This window comes from Canis lupus, chromosome 23 (genome assembly GCF_011100685.1).
Source record: "Canis lupus familiaris isolate Mischka breed German Shepherd chromosome 23, alternate assembly UU_Cfam_GSD_1.0, whole genome shotgun sequence".
Taxonomy (NCBI): Eukaryota; Metazoa; Chordata; class Mammalia; order Carnivora; family Canidae; genus Canis; species Canis lupus.
The window spans coordinates 20,955,401-20,975,420 of NC_049244.1; the positions used below are offsets into that span (position 1 = coordinate 20,955,401).

The window sequence follows — 20,020 nt, forward strand, 5'->3', positions numbered from 1 at the left end:
GGACTTGTTAGAAATGCAAATATTTGACCTTATCCCAGAACTACCAAATTAGGAAATCTGCTGGAGGAGGGGAGTCAGAGCAATGTGGTGTTAACAAAGCCTTCAGGTGATTTTGATGCACACTGAAGTTTGAGAACCACTGTCCTATAGGAAGGCCAGACTGTTCCTGGGTCGTCCTTTCTCTGGCCTTTTGGGGTATCATCTTGAGGTAATCACTCCTGTATCCCACTGACTCACTTGGCCCTGATCACCCCATTCCTATTCCCTGGCTCTGTTCCCTCCTCTGAAGGAAGCAGTGCTCTCACTCTCCACAGTAAAGCAAGAATACCCTTACCTGTCTCATGCCTTCATCAGTAGGGTCAGTTCAGTTCCCCTGGACCCTGTATATTCCTGGCAAGATTCCTCCCTCAAAATTCTCAGCCTCAAACTGTGTTACTGAGTCTGGTTAGTGAAACCGATTAGTGAGTCTTGTTAATGGCAGGTTACAGCCTGGTGGTCATTTGGATATCTGGTATTCACACTGGTCATACTGCTGAGCAGGACATATCCAGAGGAGCAGCTCTAGGCAATCTAAGGTTGGATCTAAGGTTGTTAATACTCCTCCACTCTCAGTTGGGATTAGTTCAGGTGGTTGGCAGAAAAGTGAGCAAGAGAAGAAAAAGAAAAGTCAGCAAGTTGCTGAGAAGGGTCAGAGCAGCTTGACCATCTTCACGTCTCAAGCCTACTGTCTTGCTAGGTCTCACCTACCCCTGCTCCTAACAATGGCTACCTTCACCGTTTTCCTGGTTCCTCTTCTCAACCTTATATTCCTTCTCCCCCCTCATAGCTTCAAACATTTGCTCTCTCTAGACTTGCCTCTCTTACCCCCTCCTCTACCTAGGCACACATTCAACCCTCCCACCCAAAACAACCAGGTTCCTTGTGAACCTCTCAAGCTAGTGCTTTCATTTGCATCTTCCTGTTTCCATCAAAATTGTCCCATGGGGGAAGGCTTACTTTTTCTTTTCTTTTTTTTCATGACAGCAAAGAATTTGACTATTTTCGTCTAAATCTATTTCGGGAGACAAGTCCAATTCCTCTAGCAGTGAGGGTGCCAAATGATGGCTTAGGATGGCTTTAGCTTTTTTGTTAATTTCCATCAGTCTCCTAAAGTTGCCCATTTAAAAATACAGTCAAGTACATAGTTTGCTATGTAATTAGGTTTGAAGACATTCTTTTTTAAAAAGATTTTTTATTTGAGAGAGAGAGAGCGCAAGAGAGCACAAAAAGGGGAGAGTAAGAAACAGACTCCCTTCTGAGCAGGGAGCTGGACTTGGGGCTCGATTGAATACTGGAATTCAATACTCTTTTTAACCCTGGGATCATGACCTGATCGGAAGGTAGACGCTTTCCTGACTGAGCCACCCAGGTGCCCTGAAGACATACTCTTTCGTCCCAACTAATAACTAGATTGCATCCCTAAGTTCTTTTAGAAATTTGGGAGCTGCTACTGACCTGTGTGTGGTTAGGGATGTCCCCTCAGGTCTATATGGAGGCTGAGACTTTCTAGTCTCTATATTTTGGGTGCTCACTGCACATCCCAGGGACTGAGGCTTAGCAGCACAATTAATGGGGCCACTGGAAACATCTGCTGATTTCTGCATCTCCTACAGCAAGGGTTTCCTAAGCTTTCCTAATAAGAATGACCTGGATGCTTATTAAAAAACAAACGGGTTTTATGCCTCTTCTATAATTTTGGTTCAGTAAGTCTGGGGGTGGGGCTCAGGAATTATACTTTTAACAAACATCCTAAGTGGGATTTTGAGAATATCTTATAGCATTTAGGAGAGTGTCTAGTAAAACAACTGTACTCAATAAATATTTGCTGAGTGGAATTTAACTTGCTTATTTCCTTTTTGTTATTTTGCTTTATGGTGACTTGTGCTTTTATATTTTCAGTGAACTCTATTTGTCTGTTTTAAAGATTTTATTTTTTTATTTGACAGAGAAAGCACACAAGCAGAGGGAGTGAGAGAGGGAGAAGCAGGCTTCCAGCTGAGTAGGGAGCCTGACTCCGGGCTTGATCCCCAGACTCTAGGATCATGACTTGAGCTGAAGGCAGATGCTTAACTGACTGAGCCACCCACGTGCCCCTGTTTTAAAGGGTCATACCACTATGACTCTTTTAAGCATGCTAGCCCTGAAAACTGTATCAACTTGAGCATTGAATACTGGAATTCAATACTCTTTTTAAGACGATTTTATTTATTCATGAGAGACACAGAGAGAGAGGCAGAGACCTAGGCAGAGGGAGAAGCAGGCTCCCCATGAGGAGCCTGGTACAGGACTTGATCCCAGGACCCCAGGATCATGCCCTGAGCCGAAGGCAGACACACTCAACCACTGAGCCACCCAGGTGCCCCTCAATACTCATTTTTAGTGATAGAATTCACCTGTTGGTTGCTATATGGGTTATACTCAAAGTCTTTACCAACATTTGTAAGAGCTCTTATTGCTTAACCTTCCTGGGGAAACTGTGTTTCATTGATGTAAATGGAATATTTCATCATTTGCTGATTATGAACTGTGTTTGCAATTTACCCTGGGAGCATGTGCTTTATTAAAATCATGATATTAGATTTAACTTCCTAAATCATTTTATGAAACTAATGTAACAGTAATACCAAAACCTAATAAAGTATTAAAACTCAAACACCATGGGCTAATTTCTCCTATAAACAAGATGTAGAATTTTTAAATAAAATAGTAGCAAATCAAATACAGCATTATATTAAAATAACAATATATCACTAGTCAATAATTTCCAGAAATTCAGAGATTACTTGATATGAGAAAGTATATCAATGGAATTAATCATATTAGTAGTTGGAAGAAGAAAAACAATCAGATGCTGAAAAGGACTTGATAAAACTCAACGTTCATTTTTTTTAAAGACTTTTTATCAAATTTGGGATAGAACGCTGTGTATATATTCACATCTCAGAATGCTTATTTTAAACTATTGGCTTGTATGATATTTAATGGCTACCACATGAGGCATTGCTGTCAAAGTCAGAGTAAAAAGAGGGATCCTGAGTGGCTCCATGGTTGATCGTCTGCCTTTGGCTCAGGGTGTGATCCCAGGGACCTGGGATTGAGTCTTGCATCAGGCCCCCTGCAGGGAGCCTGCTTCTCCCTTTGCCTGTATCTCTGCCTCTTTCTCTGTGTCTCTCATGAATGAGTAATTAAAAAAAAAAAAAAAAAAAAGGATCCTCACTAACACTTCTTTTAACATTCTTCTAGAATATTTAGCCAATGCTGTTAGATTTGAAAAAGAAATAAGAAGCATAGGTCAGATTATTCTTTGACAATGATTTGATTACTAACCCCAAAGAATCAACCAACAATTTTTTAAAAATCAAGAGAATCATAAAAATATCAATAGTTTTCCCACAAATTGATAATAACCAGATAAAAAAATGTAATGACTCTAATTACAATATTAAAATCTATAAAATAGTTAATTAAAAATATAATAAGAGGGGCACCTAGGTGGCTTAGTTGGTTAAGTGTCTGCCTTCAGCTCAGGTCATGATCTCAGCAGGGGTCAGCAGAGTCTGCTTGTGCCTTTCCCTCTGCCCTCCCCCCTGCTCATGTTCTCTCTTTTTGTCTCTCAAATAAATAAAATTAAAAAAAAAAAAAAGGAATGTGTAAAACTCATGTAAACTTTGTTAAAGGAAAAAATCAAGTTGGAATACGGGCAAGTATGAGTTTTGATCAAAAGACTCAGTATTGGACAGCCCGGGTGGCTCAGAGGTTTACCGTCTGCTTTTGGCCCGAGGCATGATCCTGGGGACCTGGGATGGAGTCCCACGTTGGGCTCCCTGCATGGAGCCTGCTTCTCCCTCTGCCTCTGTCTCTGCCTCTCTCTCTCTCTCTGTCTCTCATAAATAAATAAAAATATTTTAAAAAGGCTCAGGACTAGGATGTCAGCTCCAGATGAATTTACAATTTTGATATAATCTTCTTGAAATATTATTGGGCTCCAGAGGGGAATAGAACTAACAGATTCATTAAAAAGTTCATGTGGAAAAAATAAATAGACCCAAGTATTCAAGAAAATTTTGAGAAATAATGAGAGTGGATATGATTGTGAGTGTGTGTGTGTGAAGTTAAGTGTAGATATGAAAGTACATTTTGAGTTCTAATACTTAAAATAGCAAGTTGCTGGTGAAGCCTACATGACCAGATGACTGGAATAGAACAGAAAGATTAGGACAGTCTCAAATCAGGTGAATAATACAACATAATAGTGACATCTCACATCTGTTGGGCAAAATGATTAGCAAATGGTGCTCTGTGAGATCTTGCTGGCTGGTGAAGAAAATCCCTTCCTTGTCTCTCCCCACCTCTGGCAACTAACACAGCTCCACTTTTATTTGTGATACACGCAATGGCTTCTCATATAAGAGTTTATTTGGGAAAAGCTTTCCACTATCTTAAATTGGAGTTCTAAAAACTGCAGAAATGGAAGATATTTGATCAAATGGCCAGTTATATGAAAAGGAATGAAGTTAAGATTTTATAATGCTATCATATACTCCAAATGGGTTATGAACTAAATGTAAAAAATGAACTCATTAAAGAACTTAAAGAAGAGAATGTAGGTAAGCATTTATATACTCTTTGGGGTGGAAAAAGCACCTGAGCACATAAAGTAAAAAATTATAAAAAGAAAATATTTATAGATTTAACTATCTAAAAAAGGAGAAAATCTGCATGTCAAAAAGCACCAGAAAGATAATTAAAAGTGATAAAGTGACTAAATGCATCTGTAATTATTTCAAAAGGCTTAATAATCTAGATGTTCTTATAATAAAAAAATTCGAACATTCCAGTATAAAAATAGATAAGCAGTTTGCAAGACAAAAAATTCATTATGGTCAGCAAGTATGAAGAAATATAATGACTAGTAGTTGGAAAAGTGAAAATAAAACAGATACCGTTTCTTCTCTTTATCAATCTGGCAATAATTAGAAGTAATAAGGCCACCGTTATCAGTGGCACTGGGACACAAACTCTTATTTGTGTTAAAGAGGAAGAGGACAAGTGTAAGTTGAAAGTAATTTGGCAACATGTAGCAAAAGGTTTAAATTTGTATATCCTTTAATGCAATGTTATTTTCAAGAATATAATTAAGGAATTGATATAAGTAAAAGGAAATTTATTAAAATGTTGTGCACAGTAAGGAAACGATGGAAACTGTGTATCTAAAAATGGGAGATTAGTAAAATAGATTCTTAATAAACAAGAAATGAAATAAATTTATAATACTAATATATATTAGTAATATATTACTACAAATATAATACTAATAAGTATATTAGTACAATATATTTTTATAATGAAATACCCTGTGATCAATAAAAACAATGCTATAAAAGAATATTCAGGGGCACTTGGGTGGCTCAGGGGGTTAAGTGTCTACCTTTGGCTCAGGTCATGATCTCAGGGTCCTGGGATAAAGCCCCGTTTTGGGCCCTTGCTCAGCGGAGAGCCTGCTTCTCCCTCTCCCTCTACCCGCCACTCTGCCTACTTGTGCTGTCAAATAAATAAATAAAAATCTTTAAGAAAAAGAATATTCAATGACATAAATTTTTACAACTTATGTTCAAGAAAAAAAACAATTTGTAAAAGTATTAAGTATACTACAATTCCTAAATTAAAAAAATGCATATATATGCCTAGAAAAAAAGACTGGAATGTATACTCAGATGTTTATTTTGTCTAATTTTGAATATTAGGTTTTTGGGTGTTTCTTTTTCATTCCTCTTAGTATCTCTCTATGTTTTCCAAAATTTCAACCATAAACAAAGTATTTGTTTATTCATAGTTCTATTCATAAAAAAACAAGGAGTTTTGGAAATTACTTAGATTTGTCAAATTTTAGCTTTTAATTAATCCCATGGAGATTTTTTTTTTTAAAGTTTATTTTTATTTTTATTTTTTTTTAAATTTTTATTTATTTATGATAGTCACACAGAGAGAGAGAGGGGCAGAGACACAGGCAGAGGGAGAAACAGGCTCCATGCACCGGGAGCCTGATGTGGGATTCGATCCCGGGTCTCCAGGATCGCGCCCTGGGCCAAAGGCAGGCGCCAAACCGCTGCGCCACCCAGGGATCCCCCCATGGAGATTTTGGATTGAAATTCAGTCTCCAGGCTTCTTTACTTCACCATGCCCTATTTTTACCATCTACATTTTCTTCATAAAGGGTCAATGGTATTTTAATTTGCTGAGACAAATTGGAGCAAATCATTTACGTCTGTGTTTATAATTTTGCATTGTTGTGTGCTTTTCGGGGGAGAAAAGGTTTACATCGTCTTTATTAGCTCCATGATTATTTTGTGTAGTAATTCTGCTATGAGAGCAGAAAACTTGGAAATATAATTAAGAAATTCTCAAGCACAGCAGGAGATTTTGCTGGAAAAGAAAATGTTGAATATGAAACTCAACGATCATGAGAAACTAGGACTTGTAAGTGGCTTGCAAACCCTGACACAGGAGGAAAGGAAGAAAGCATCACATCACTTCAAATCTGTGGTGATTTTAGTAAAAGATATTTTTCTTATTACTTGATGTAGCCATTGCCTTGCTTATTTCCATATTATTTTTACCTTGGAGAATTGCATTTTTCTCAACTTATTTTGCAAGGTCTACCTGTTGCTCTATCTCCAGGTATCTACAAGGCATGATTAAATAATCCTTTGCAGTTGCATAGGGACTAGAGTTAGGGCTCAGGCCTCAGCACTGGCTGTGCACAATTGAGAGGTTGTGGAGCTTATGCATACCCAGAAAATTATTAGGATTTAATCTTTTTTTTTTTTTTAAGATTTATTTATATATTCATGAGAGACACATAGAGGCAGAGACACAGGCAGATGGAGAAGCAGGCTCCATGCTGGGGAACCCGATCTGGATACCAGGATCACGCCCTTAGCTGAAGGCAGACGCTCAACTGCCGAGCCACTCAGGTGTCCCTATTAGAACTTAATCTTGCCCTAAATCCCAGCCATTGACAAAGCATTTTTGTTGATATGTGAACCTTGTTCTCCATGCTCCCTGTGGTTAGCTGGAATATTTTCCCAAGGCAAATGGACCACAGAGGTCCATGTTATTGTCACTCTTTGACTTCCCAAGTCACTGAGAAGTGATATTGCCTGTAGGCTCCTTGTGAATCCATGCCAGCCACGTCAAAATCATTCTATTCTTATGAGATGTAGTATAGACCTGCTGATCATCAGTATTAGCGCTCACCCCTAGCTGAGACAATTCCTGTCTTGTTCCCTCTGACTCAGGGAGCATTGCTTTCCCCACCAACCTATGTCTAGAGCTGATTCTGCCTGAGTCATAACCCCCTTTTCTCCCCTGGGATATGAAACAACTGGTAAAGTTTAGAGAGAACTTCTTCTTTAAAATAAATTATGTGATATTTTACTATGTGTAATAGAGGTTAAATAAATCTAAGTTGCCTTTACTTATTTGGAACTGGGGTCAGATTGACCTTATAATCTTTGGAACAAGTTCAAGTGTCACTATTTTAGCTCCTTTGGAGAACATTAGGGGAAATAGGTCATTTATGGACAATTCTATGTCATAAAACAAAAAATATGATAGTTAGATAACTGTTTTAGATTAAGTCTGCACATTTCAATGAACAAATAAATAATGTCAGAGATGTATTTATTACACAAATCTATCCTCATATTTTATTTAGTTAGAGTCATTTATAACCCTAAGAAAAAAAATTGCTAGCTTGAAACATTCATAAAAGAGCAAACAAATACCCTTGGGCAGAGAGTCTACCCACATAAATTGATTTCTAAATAAAGATTCAATTTAGATTTAAAAGTCTTGTATGTACCCAGAGGTATCTATTACATCTGTAATTTCCTTGTGGGGTTCTAGTGCCTGATTGTGCTGTCATCAACTTCTTATTAGTTGTTTTCACATGGAAGAAGGAAAGCTTCCAATTAGCACAATTTTTTAATGAACATGTGTTGGGAATCATTGCCAACATATATCACCTCTCTTACACTGATCTAGTCTTCTCTTTATCAACCTCTCTGCTTCTACTATTTGGATCACCTACTTAGCTTTGGGTTATGATACTCCTGAGATAAAATTTTAAAACTGGAAAATCTTTTTTTCTTATTTATTGGGAAATATTGTGGTAACTTCAGATATTGGTTATGTTAAAATTTAACAATATGCAGGTATTATCAAACATTTTCAGTTTCATAGTTAACCCTGCATACCACTGAAAGAGCAAGTGATGTTGGGAGTGTGCTCAGAAAAAGTGTCCGGCAAGAGCACTGCAAGTTTTAGCGTCTCTTCTCTTGGCTTGTCCTCTTGCAGAGAGCCACTGAGATTGCAATGCACAGCATTGGCCTTTGTGTAGCAGAAGTGCACTCATATGGGGCATATTTTTCTTCCTCACCCCTCTAAATTAATCAGGAATAGCAATGATATCCTCATGGAATATCCATGCCATCTTTCCCCTTTTGATATCAGCCCTGGAATAGGCAATATGTTTTTCTTACTTATAATTGTGCATTTCCAATTTATTAACATAACCCAGAAGTGCAGCTGTCCCTTTGTTTGCTTGGCTGAGTCTGAGTCCCACACAATTTTTTGACTCAATATGGCCTCTTTGCTGACTTCCATGAGAAACTGAATCACACCAAGCATATCCTGGGTTTTGTAATTTGTGGAAGATGGGCAGGATTTCTGGCAGAAGTTATATTACAGGGCATTTCATTTGGGAAATTGTCATCACACTTTCTTCTCCTGAGTCTTTCTCTGACTGCCTCATTGCCCACCAGGGGTCCCTTTTTGCCCTTTACCCATCTCAGCTACTCCCTTTGCCATACCTCATTCTATTCACATATTTGTCACTCAGTAGATAGTGACAATGAACTTGAAGTCTGGGGTGTTTTCTTTGGATTTGTCTGTCTATGCCTGGAAAAGTAACTAGTACATTGTGGTTAGCTCTCAATAAATATTTGCAGAATAAATAAATGAACAAAAGGAACCATTAATTATGAAGATTTATTCTTTTTCCTTTGCAAGGGAGTAGGAATTTTATTCTTAGGCTTTATTTCCTTGTTTATACCTATTATTACCAGTGTTTATGCTAATGAGGTGAAATGGAAAAGTGAAGCAGTTAAGAAATTTAAACAGCAAATCTATCACTTAATTTTGAGGATGAGAATTCATTCATTCATTCATCCATCTGGTCAGTCAATAATTTTTGATAGCTACTATGTGCTGACAAAAACTCTATCCTTGACTAAGGACTAGGCCTCAATCTTGGTCCCCATTTCTGTCTTTGGTGTACACAGCCCAAACTTAGCCGAGTATCCTGCTAAGTCAACACTTATTCCCTTGATACCTGATCACCCTGGCCTGCCCACAGCAAGGATCCTGTTAGGTCAGTTTAGCAAGAATCCACCCCCCCCCCCCCATCCTTGACATCTCCTCTTAGTAATTTTTCTACCTTCTTCACCTTTAACAGGCTCTTTGGCCATAAATCCCCAGCTGCCTTTGCTATATTCAGAGTTAAGCTCCATCTATCTTCCCTATTTGTATTACTCCTATTGTAATAGTCTTTTTAAAAAAAATTATTACATGGGAGACACCCCATATAGAACTTGAACTCTTAACCCTGAGATCAAGAGTCACATGCTCTACTGACTGCACCAGACAGGTGCCCCATAATGGTCTTGAATAAAAGGCTTCCTTACCATTTTAACAAGTGTCAAATTAGTTTTTTCTTTACAGTGTCAAGCATAAAACAGGTAAGTTACTAGCTATCATGGAGTTCAACTTTTACTTGGTATAGAGAGAAAAGAAGCCAAAAAACTTCACAATTCCACCAAGAAGAACACAAAGACAAACGTGAAAAAATAAATATGTTAAGACTCCCTCTTAGGTATAGAGAGGACTTCTTTAGATTGGATGACCAGAGAGGGCCATCCCAGGAAGAAGACTGCGAAAATGGGAGCTGAAAGGCCAAGCATCACTCCGAGATGTGATGTGGGGAAGGACAGTGCAGGTGGAGAGCAAGGCGAAACCTGGAGGAGAGAATTGTAGGAACATGCTGGGACATAGTAGAGGGGAGGAGTCTGGCACAAGGGTGAGGCCAAGAAGTGAACCAAAGCCAGGTAGTGATGGGTGTTGTAAGCATGTTGCTTCGGTTTTTCACATTTCATTGCTGTTGTTGGCAGATCTAAGAAGTTGTCAAACAACTTCCTCTTTTTAAACTCTGACTGAAGCTTCCCCTCTCCCTGGATTTGTTATTTTGCATAAGATGACTGAAAAGTAAGGACTGGCTGTTGCTCAGGGATATTACCATTTTATGTTTCCTTTAATGCTCTAAGGTAAAGGAAAAAAGTTCCTAGATAATAGCTGGTATGCAGTTTGTACTTGGTTGCTTTTAATTATTTCTTATACCATTGGCTCCTCTCTGGGACTCTTTCCCTCCTGGAGGGTTTTTCATCATATAAAAGATAGGTCTGCTTAATTGTTTTCTTTTTGCTTGGGTAGTCTTTACTGATATGAGAAAATGTTGAATGTTTTAAGTCATCTCAAATTTACCAACCTGGTTCTATTAAAAAATTTAGTTTATAAGTCCCTTTTCTCCTATTATTAAGTATTCCTAATTATGGTTCCAAAAGATTATTTTTTCACTGTGTTCTTTTTCAAAGAGTCTACATATTTCAGTTTGTGACACTATCATCATTTGACACTTAATACTACTTCAAAAAAACTTTCAGAATCTTTGTGCTAGGCATTTTATTTGAAGAGCTATACTGTAATTTTCTATCATACTATGTTTTTGCAAAACATTGTGATTCTGATAGTTATATTCTATCTGGATCATAGGATAGCTATGTTTTTATTTAACTTTGTAAGAAACTGCCAAACATCTTTCCAAAGTAGGACCATATATTCCTTCCATCAGCCTGAATGTTCTAGTAACTTCACACGTTTTTTCAAGGACTGGTTATAAAGCTGCCTGGGCATCCTGCTTTAGGTAAAGTTCTTTCTACATTGTGTCAATATGTTGAACCCCTAAGACTTTACACGGTCCTAAGTTCTTTTCTGAAAAAAAAAAAAAAAAAAAAAAAAAAAGATAATTCTTTGTTTCTACTCTTTAAAATAATATAGTCAGAGAAAGTAAGAATGAACTTCTATCTAATTTTGCATGAAGTGCTAGAAGAGAGGCAGGAGAAATATTATTTCTCTGTGCCTCAGCAATGACCCCTTCCAGATAGAAGGGGAGAATCAAATTCATGTTTGGTTTACTGTGGGTTTTTTTTTTTTTTTTTCCTCTGGCATTCTGTCATGCATAAGAATGAGGTTAGAAGAAGGTTAGAAGTAATTATATTGAGAACTACAATAAATGCCAAGCTTTAGTCATCATTGTATTTAGGGCTGGAAATACTCTGGGAGGTTGATTTAAATCACCTGCTTTTACAGATGCTGAAACTAAAACTCAGAGAAGAAAGTAGCTTGTCAAGGTCATTCTTCTGGTTAGCCAACCCAGCCAAAGTGAGAACTTAAAACCTGACATGTCCGTTTAGTGCTAGTTTTGCTTTGCTTAAGAATACCCATATCACTTCCTTGAATAAGGCTGGCTGTTTTCTGTGTATTTCTTTGTGAAAAATGTGTTTTTGTTCAGAATTACAGGTGGAGAAATATACACTGGTTAAATATATTCTTTAAAATTGTTGTGAAATAAAAAGGCACTTGTAAAGCAGTTTCATGAAGTAATTGAGTCTGAAATATTTTGAGTTCTTTCTATCTTCAAACTATATGATGTTATTATGCAGTTGCCATGGGAAAGCATGTTAGCTGCCAAAAACCTAAAACAGATCTTGGAGGTTAAGCAGGTGAGTTTAAGGCACAGAATACAATTCTTGTAGAAGAAAATATAGTACTCATTTGAAACACTACCTCTGTGCTAAGAAACTTCTAGTTATGTTCTTTCTGTGTGGCTGGGAGATTTAAACACCCTTATTAGTTTATTCAGATGAAAGAATGGCAGCAGCTTTTGTTGGAGCCTGAAAAGTGATTCTTCCAGGAAGACTTCAAAAGCAGTCCTTCAGGCTAGAACTTCTCATACACTGTTTACTTTCATATCAAGAAAGCCATTTGTGGTCTCCAAATAAACAAGTGCCATTTGATTTTATCATACTGTTGACAGTGTGGCTCGAATGTACCGTAACTACAGAATCAGGCAGTGGATTTTGAGTGTTTTTTTTTTTTCCCCCAAGAGCTCTTGGGCTTTGAAATAAAACCAATAAATCCCTTGATGCTCCAAATAGTTTTCAAATCTTATTTAGAGTATTTCTAGAAGTCAAACCATGAACCATTGTCCTATGTAGATGAAGTCTTATATAATCTTATTTATATTCAATTTTCTGTTCAACTTTGATTCCATTCAACTATCTATCTGGATCTTGGGCCCTTTCTAAGCCTTTATTGAGAGAAACTAGTTTTTCTCTATAGGAAAATCCTACAGTTGCATCAGGGCAGAGTGCGTTTGCTCTAGAGGAATGATGCATTAGCCTTCCTAATGGTGTGTATATTCTTTTCTGAGGCCAAAAAATAGGAATTTGGCCTATTTTATTTTATTTTATTTATTTTATTTTATTTTATTTATTTTTATTTTTATTTTTTGTTAAGATTTTAATTTATTCATTTGTGAGAGACACACACACACACACAGAGAGAGAGAGAGAGAAAGGCAGAGACACAGGCAGAGGGAGAAGCAGTCTCCATCAGGGAGCCTGACATGGGACTCGATCCTGGTTCTCCAGGATCATGCTCTGGGCTGAAGGTGATGCTAAACTGCTGAGCCACCCGGGCTGCCCAAAATAGGAATTTTATACATGCTTAATGGATAAATAAGTTAAATTGAATTTTATCTTGCATGAATACATATGAAAACACACATTAATAAATAAGTGTTAAGACTATCATAAATCTGGATCATGTTTTCCCCAAGTCAATCTAGATCAGGGGTGAATAAACTTTTCTCTAAAGGACTCTCTGGCTCTGGCCATACAGTCTCTGCCATAAGCACTCATCTCTGATGTTGTTGTACAATAGCAGCCATAGACAAGATGTAAACAATTGGATGTGGCTGAGTTCCAATGAAACTTTATTTACAAAAACAGGCAAGAGACCCATAGGCTGTCATTTGCTAACCCACGACCTAGCTGTACAACATTGTGCATACGAAAGCAGATGAGCGATGAAGGATACAAGCATCAAAAGTCCCTTTGGCTTTTATTTCAGTATTTTTCTGCCTTTGTTCATGGAGTCAAGGTATTTCCACTTCATAATCTCACTCAGAGACAGTGTTGTAAAAGGCTTTTCCATTTTTGTTAAGGAAAGCTTGGACATTTAGAGGTAATCTGCTTTTGTCTGTGCTATGTTCTTTAGAACTTAGCATACCACCTAGGATTAATAAATGCTAAATAATAATCATTTTTCATCTCACTGCCATACCCTTTATGGTGTCTCCTTGGGCACCCCCAGAGGTGTTAACCTGTAGCTTTTACAATGTTCTATTACACATTGTCAGCAACACCTTGCTGATTAAATCACACTCGAGAGAGAGACTTAACTGCAAGGCTGTAAGTATTCCTGACAGGTTGTTCTTGCACAGGTTTGGTTTCTCTTGTATAAAGATTAAAAATCTTGTCACAGCCGGTAAAAAATGAAGTGCACAGGAAACCACCGGGCATCCACAACTCACACAAGGCACTTCCCTAAAACTCAGAACTCAGATGAGGGGGCTAGACTATATGAAGTAAGATGACTGGGAAGTGATGATCAAGTATTTCATAGCACTGAGTGGTGGGCGATGGCAAATCCTTTTGTGGGTGTTTGTGCCAGGGACAGTGTCTTCCAATAGAAGTGAAGCTTTCTTTCATGATTAATCAAAGAATTTCATGTTTATAACTTCATCTAGACCGATCCAAACTAGTAGTCCTATTTTTTGTGTGTGGTTGCTCAGAGATGAGATTTTTCACCATGAATCTAATTTTTCTTTTCCTCTCTCCTCAGTGCAATGGTTATAAAATTGTCATTTTGCTCTTCTTTTAGATTCTTTGCATAAGCTGGACTTGTGCCCAAAGCAGCAGGAGATGCTGTCCTATAAAGCCAGAACATTTTATAAGTACTGGCAGTGAGGGTTTATTACTTCATTTCCCAAACAGCACAGAGAGCCACTGCGGAGGTCTCGGGAGAAGAGCTGCGGGAATCTGGAAGTGTTGACTGTCCTGGTGCTGAGTCAGTCCCAGGCTGTGTTGCCTTCGTGGCTTCGGCTTCGTGCCTTGGGTGGTGATGAGCAGAGTAGGCAGTGGGGATTTTGGTGCTGCCAGTAGTGTTGAAGTAACTAGTTAGGCGATACAGCTGTCAATCAGGAAAGGCTGGAGGCTGGGACCAGTCATGAAGATGATGATTTGAATTCAGATAGATGATTTTGACAGTCTTTTTTTTTTTTTTTTTAGATTTTATTTATTTATTTGGGGTGGAGTAGGAGAGAGAGCACGAGCAGGGTGAGGAAAGGAGGAGGGGGAGGGAGAAGCAGACTCCCCGCTGAACAGGGACTTGATCCCTGAACACTGGGATCAGGACTTGAGCCTAATGCAGACGCCTAATGGACTGAACCACCCAGCTGCCCCTGATTTTGACAGTTTTAATAAACAATCAGTGTGGCTGGTAAAGTTTTTTAATTTCAAGATATCAAACGGTATACCAATACTAGAAAAAATCTATATGGGTTTGTGCTTTTGTCACACAGAATCAGCCATTATTAAGAGTTTGTCATATTTGTTTCAAGTCCTTTTATAAATGAAAGGAGATAATACTAAAGATCAAAGTTGAAGTATTCTGTTTCTCATCCCTTGTTCCTTTTTCCCTTGCTCACCTATAAGGTCATCACTATAATTTGTGGGCGCATTTGTCAGGTCCTGGTGAGAAACAGACATCACATTCAAGATGAATAATCTGTCATATGTTTGATGATGAAACCATCTACGCAGGTCTAGGCAGAATAATGTAGGGAAATCAAAATGGATATCAGGGTGCCAAAACCTGTAGGTCTAAAGAATGGGGAGAAGGGGGGGACATTTATTCGATTCTGGAGGAGAGAATTGTGTTTCCACATTCCAATTCCACCCAATCTTGATAGGTGTTTTGCCCTTTGGTTGAGGGACAAGACCTGCCTAAGGCAGCCCTGTAGAGATGGAGGGGCAAATGAACACCCTAATCTCATTTTCCTTCTGCCCTCTGATTGCTAGCCAGTGCCCTTATTAGTCACAGCCATCCAGGAGCAAGAAGCCCCAATGGGGTCCATACAGATCAGTCTCTCATGGCAAGGAAAGAATTGGAATATGGACCCAGAAGGGCAAATATAAGACATCTAGCTCAGTATGTATCCTGAAACTATTATTTATACTTGTCCCTGTACATAACAATATAATGAATAGTATATAGTAAGGGTCAGCAAACTTTTTCTGTAAAAGATCAGATAGGAAACATTTTAGGTTTTGTGGGCCTCATACAGCCTCTGTCATATATTCTTCTCAATTTTTACAAGGCTTTAAAAATATAAAAATTATTCTCAGCTTATGGGTTATACAAAGACAGGTTACGAGCTTGATTTAGTCTGTGGGCTGCAGTTTGCTGACCCTTACTGTATACTAACAATTTTGTGTGTTTAAAAAATTTTGGCATCATTTATCTTACACTCTAATTCTTTCCTGACACTGTACAACAAATTATTATGGATTTAATGACCTACAAGAACACTCACTTATTATCACACAGTTCTGTAGATCAAAAATCCATGTGGGCTCACAAAGGATTACTGAGATAAGAGCGATCAATATCTTGGTTACCATGTTACAAGGCTTTGTCTTTAATGATAGAAATCTAGTAGAGATATTTTTGTCCATGGGACTTCCCAATGGTCTTCAGGTTATATTCAGTGGGCAACTATTTATTGAACCCAGCCATATGGCTGTATTTAGCCATTGTCATGAATGAGTGTGTTGTATGGATGTGAGGAAGAAGATCTCCTATTCAAATGGTACCACTAACTGACTTGGAACCAGTGTAATATGATCCTTGTCCTGGGTAGCTTATAGCTAGTGATAGAAAAAGCATTTTGTTGTTCTTTGACTATGACTGAAGCAGACAATAACAGAGAAGCAGGAAATGGGATGTCTTCTCTTTGGTGAGGATGACAGGGTGCCTACCAATCAGTGAGGATACACTGTCTGAAACTGGATTAAACGGAGAAGATTATTTTATTTTTAAAGATTTTATTTACTTATTCATGAGAGACACACACAGAGAGAGGCAGAGACGCAGGCAGAGGGAGAAGCAGACTCCTTGTGGGGAGCCCGATGTGGGACTCGATCCCAGGACCCTGGGATCACGCCCTGGGCTGAAGGCAGACGTTCAACCTCTGAGCCACCCAGGCATCCCAGAGAAGGCATTTTAATCTCATATAGCAAGAAGTTCAGAGGTAGGGTGGCTGCAGGATAGGGTAATTCGGCAGTTTGACTATGTTCTGTAGGAACCAAGAACTTTTATCCCTTCACTCTGCCACCCTCGGCATAGATTTTTCCTTAGGTTCCAGTAACATGCCTGGAGTAGTTCCAGGTATCAGGTTCAGGCAGAAAAGCTTTAGACGTAAGGGACCAACTGCCTCTCTTAGAAGGGAAGAAACTTTCTCCAGAACACCCCTTTCCCAGGGGCATTCTTTTCATATCTTTCTGGTCAGAGCTGGGTTGTGGGCCAACTTCTGAGCCAACCCCTGCCAAAGGGAGTGATATCACCATTAGACCAAGAAGGTTTATTTCTGGAACTGGGGTCAGTTTCCTCGAGGCACAGGGTTGCTGGGTGTGTATCTGAACAAAATCAGAGCCTTGTTAGGAAAAACAGGATGGAGAGAAGCAAGACTTGAGGCCAATAATAGTTTCCACTGTATTCTGACAGTCCATGTCCTTTCAAATACGTTAAAAGGTATTCATAGCTGCATTAAATATAATTTCTCTATATGTAAAAATAGAAGTGCAGTCATATTGGTAATACAAACTTATGTTTTGAAGACATTGTGTTAACCAGTTTTTCACTTTGATTTTACAGGTTGCTTTCATATTTTGGAATAAATAAATCTTCTGTCAGGTTTCAAACATTTCAAAATCCCTTGTGAAGCTGGTAGACCCTGGGCTGCTTGAAAATGGGGCTATTTTCTAGCTGGAGGTAGGATAATGAAGATGGGATTTTGTTTTTGTTTTTTTTTCTTAAGATTTTATTTATTTATTCATAAGAGACACACAGAAAGAGAGAGGGAGAGAGAGGGATAGGCACAGAGACACAGGCAGAGGGAGAAGCAGGCTCCACGCAGAGAGCCCGACATGGGTCTCAATCCTGGGTCTCCAGGATCACGCCCTGGGCTGAAGACTACACTAAACCACTGAGCCACCTGGGCTGCCAGGGATTTTGTCATTTATAGTTGAAATATAAATGGTCATCTAACCATGGTGTGATTTCAATTATACAGAGAAGGGCTGTTTTCTTATCCAGGGGACCAAGTCTTTTACTGCACAATTAATGATAAAGCTCAAAATACAAAAAATCCTTCAGGTAGTACTTCAAGCTTCACTGGAGCCATATTGGCAGCTTTTTAAAGTGAAAAGATGAGAATAAGAGCTATAGACACCAAAGAAGGAAGCAAGGGAGCCTAGGTAGGACACCCAAAACCAAATTCTTTTGGGCACCTATACTGTACTCACTAATCTCTTAGATATTTAGTAAGCACTGCTATGTAGCAATACCTGAAGGATACGACGAGAGACTTAAAAAGTATGTAATCCAAGTTCTTTTGTCTTAGGAGGCTGCCATCATGAAGAGTAGGATGAAGGTTGAGGATGAATTTACAGTCATGGATTTAAAATATCAGGGTAGGGCAGCCCCGGTGGCTCAGCGGTTTAGCGCTGCCTACAGCTCAGGGCGTGATCCTGGAGACCTGGGATCGAGTCCCACATCAGGCTCCCTGCATGGGGCCTGCTTCTCCCTCTGCCTGTGTCTCTGCCTCTCTTTTTCTCTCCTCTCTGTGTTTTCTCATGAATAAATAAAGTTAGCATACAATATTAAAAAAATAAAATAAAATAAAATATCAGGGTATGATCTGGACTATTTAATGTCCTAATTAGATTAAATTAAAACTTTTTAATACAGGCCTGTATTCAGCAAATAGGTCTTGTTTTCCGCTCTTAGGACTTATCATGTTGTATAATTGTTACCTTTAGACACACCTCTCTCTTCCTGACTAATCTATAAACTCTCCGAGGTCAGGGATTATGCCTTTTTTTTTTTTTTTGATTATGCCTTTCTTATCTTTTATGTCCACCGTGCGTAAAATGGTGCCACGCGCAGAGATGTCATTAAACCTATGTTAAGCGCATATAAACTAATAGAGTATCTGGCTCTAACAAGCAAACAAACCAACCCAAGCAATGCAACAAAAAAAGAAACCTAACGCTTTTTATTGCCTCTCTGACAGATTCTTTGGGAAGCTGAACTGACAATAAAGACACTTGGCTTTCTTTTTAACTCTCTAGCCATTATAGTTTGAACCCTTTGGTTTTTCTTTTCAGAGCAGAGCTTTTGAGATCCATAAGGCGAGATCTGTTGTGAGTACACAGGATGGCCACATGTCACAAAGCCAAAGTGGAAGAACATCTCCTCACCCCAAGCTGTGAATGCTCCAGGTGGTTCCTCCCTGTTCTTTCCTCTGGGCTTTGTATGCAAAAATTGTTACAGCAGTTTGCTTCATGCTGAGCTAGAATCAATTTAAAGCAGATTTTACATATTTATTTAAAAATGGCCTGTAATGTATTTTAGAGTCAGTATTGATTCCACTTGTCTTTGTGATTACATCTCTGACTGGTGTTTTTGTTATGTTGCAATTGCACAGTAAAGTAATAGGCTTTGAGATTCTATCAGTGCTTACTCTTTTCATGTTGCAATTGCTTGATAATAATTCGATTGTATCTCTGCCTGATGTTTTAATACTCCTGTCTTTCAGATTGCTCTTACTGGGGAGATATTTACTCCAGAGAGTTGCTACACCCTAATAAAAATAAACAAAGCAGGAAAACATGTAGTTGCATATACTTCTTTGTGTGACACTTGTCTGGGCTGACACTGGCTCAGGCTGACTTTCACAGATACCATATGTTCCAGTTATCTATTGCTGCATAACAAACCACCCCCAAATTTAATGGCATAAAACAACAACTATTTCATTACACTCGTGGATTTTACAGGTCAGGGATTTAAACAGGGAAGAATGAAGTTTGCATGTCTCTACTCTGTGAGGTCTGGGGCTTCTGCTAGAAATATTCAAACATCCGGAAGTCACATTATTAGCTGGGGACTGGAACTATCTGGATGCTTCTTCAATCACAGGTCTGATTAATGGGCTAGGGTGAGTTGAAAATTGGGCTCTGCTGAGTCTGCCTCCTGGAATGCCTGCCATGTGGTGTGGGCTTCCTCAGAGCATGGCAGCCTTAGTGTTGCTGTGCTTCTTACATTCTGGGCTCCATGAGTGAGTGTTCCAGTCAACAAGATGAAAGCTGCATGACTTTTTCTAACCTAGCTCAGAAGTCATGCATTTTTACTTCTATGACATTATCTTGGCTACAAGTGAGCGACTAAGATTGGTTCACATTCAACCAGAGAGTAACTAGACCCCATTTCTTGATGAGAAGGCTAACAAAAAACTTGTCGTTGTCTTTAAAATCTTTACAATAAGTGCTTTACCTTTTTTGTCAAGTCTGGTTTTCATCTTTTTAAAAAATCAAAAAAATTTTATTTATTTGAGAGAAAGCACCTGAATGTATGCATGAGAGAGAGAGAGAGAGAGAGAGAGAGAGAGAGCCAGCGA

General features: G+C 38.6%; 1 protein-coding gene across 2 annotated transcripts in view; it reads right to left on the minus strand.

Moving 5' to 3' along the window:
- UBE2E2 (ubiquitin conjugating enzyme E2 E2) overlaps positions 1–20,020 on the minus strand; it is a 528,260-nt gene that overhangs the window by 485,796 nt on the left and 22,444 nt on the right. The gene's annotated exons all lie outside the window — the stretch shown is intronic.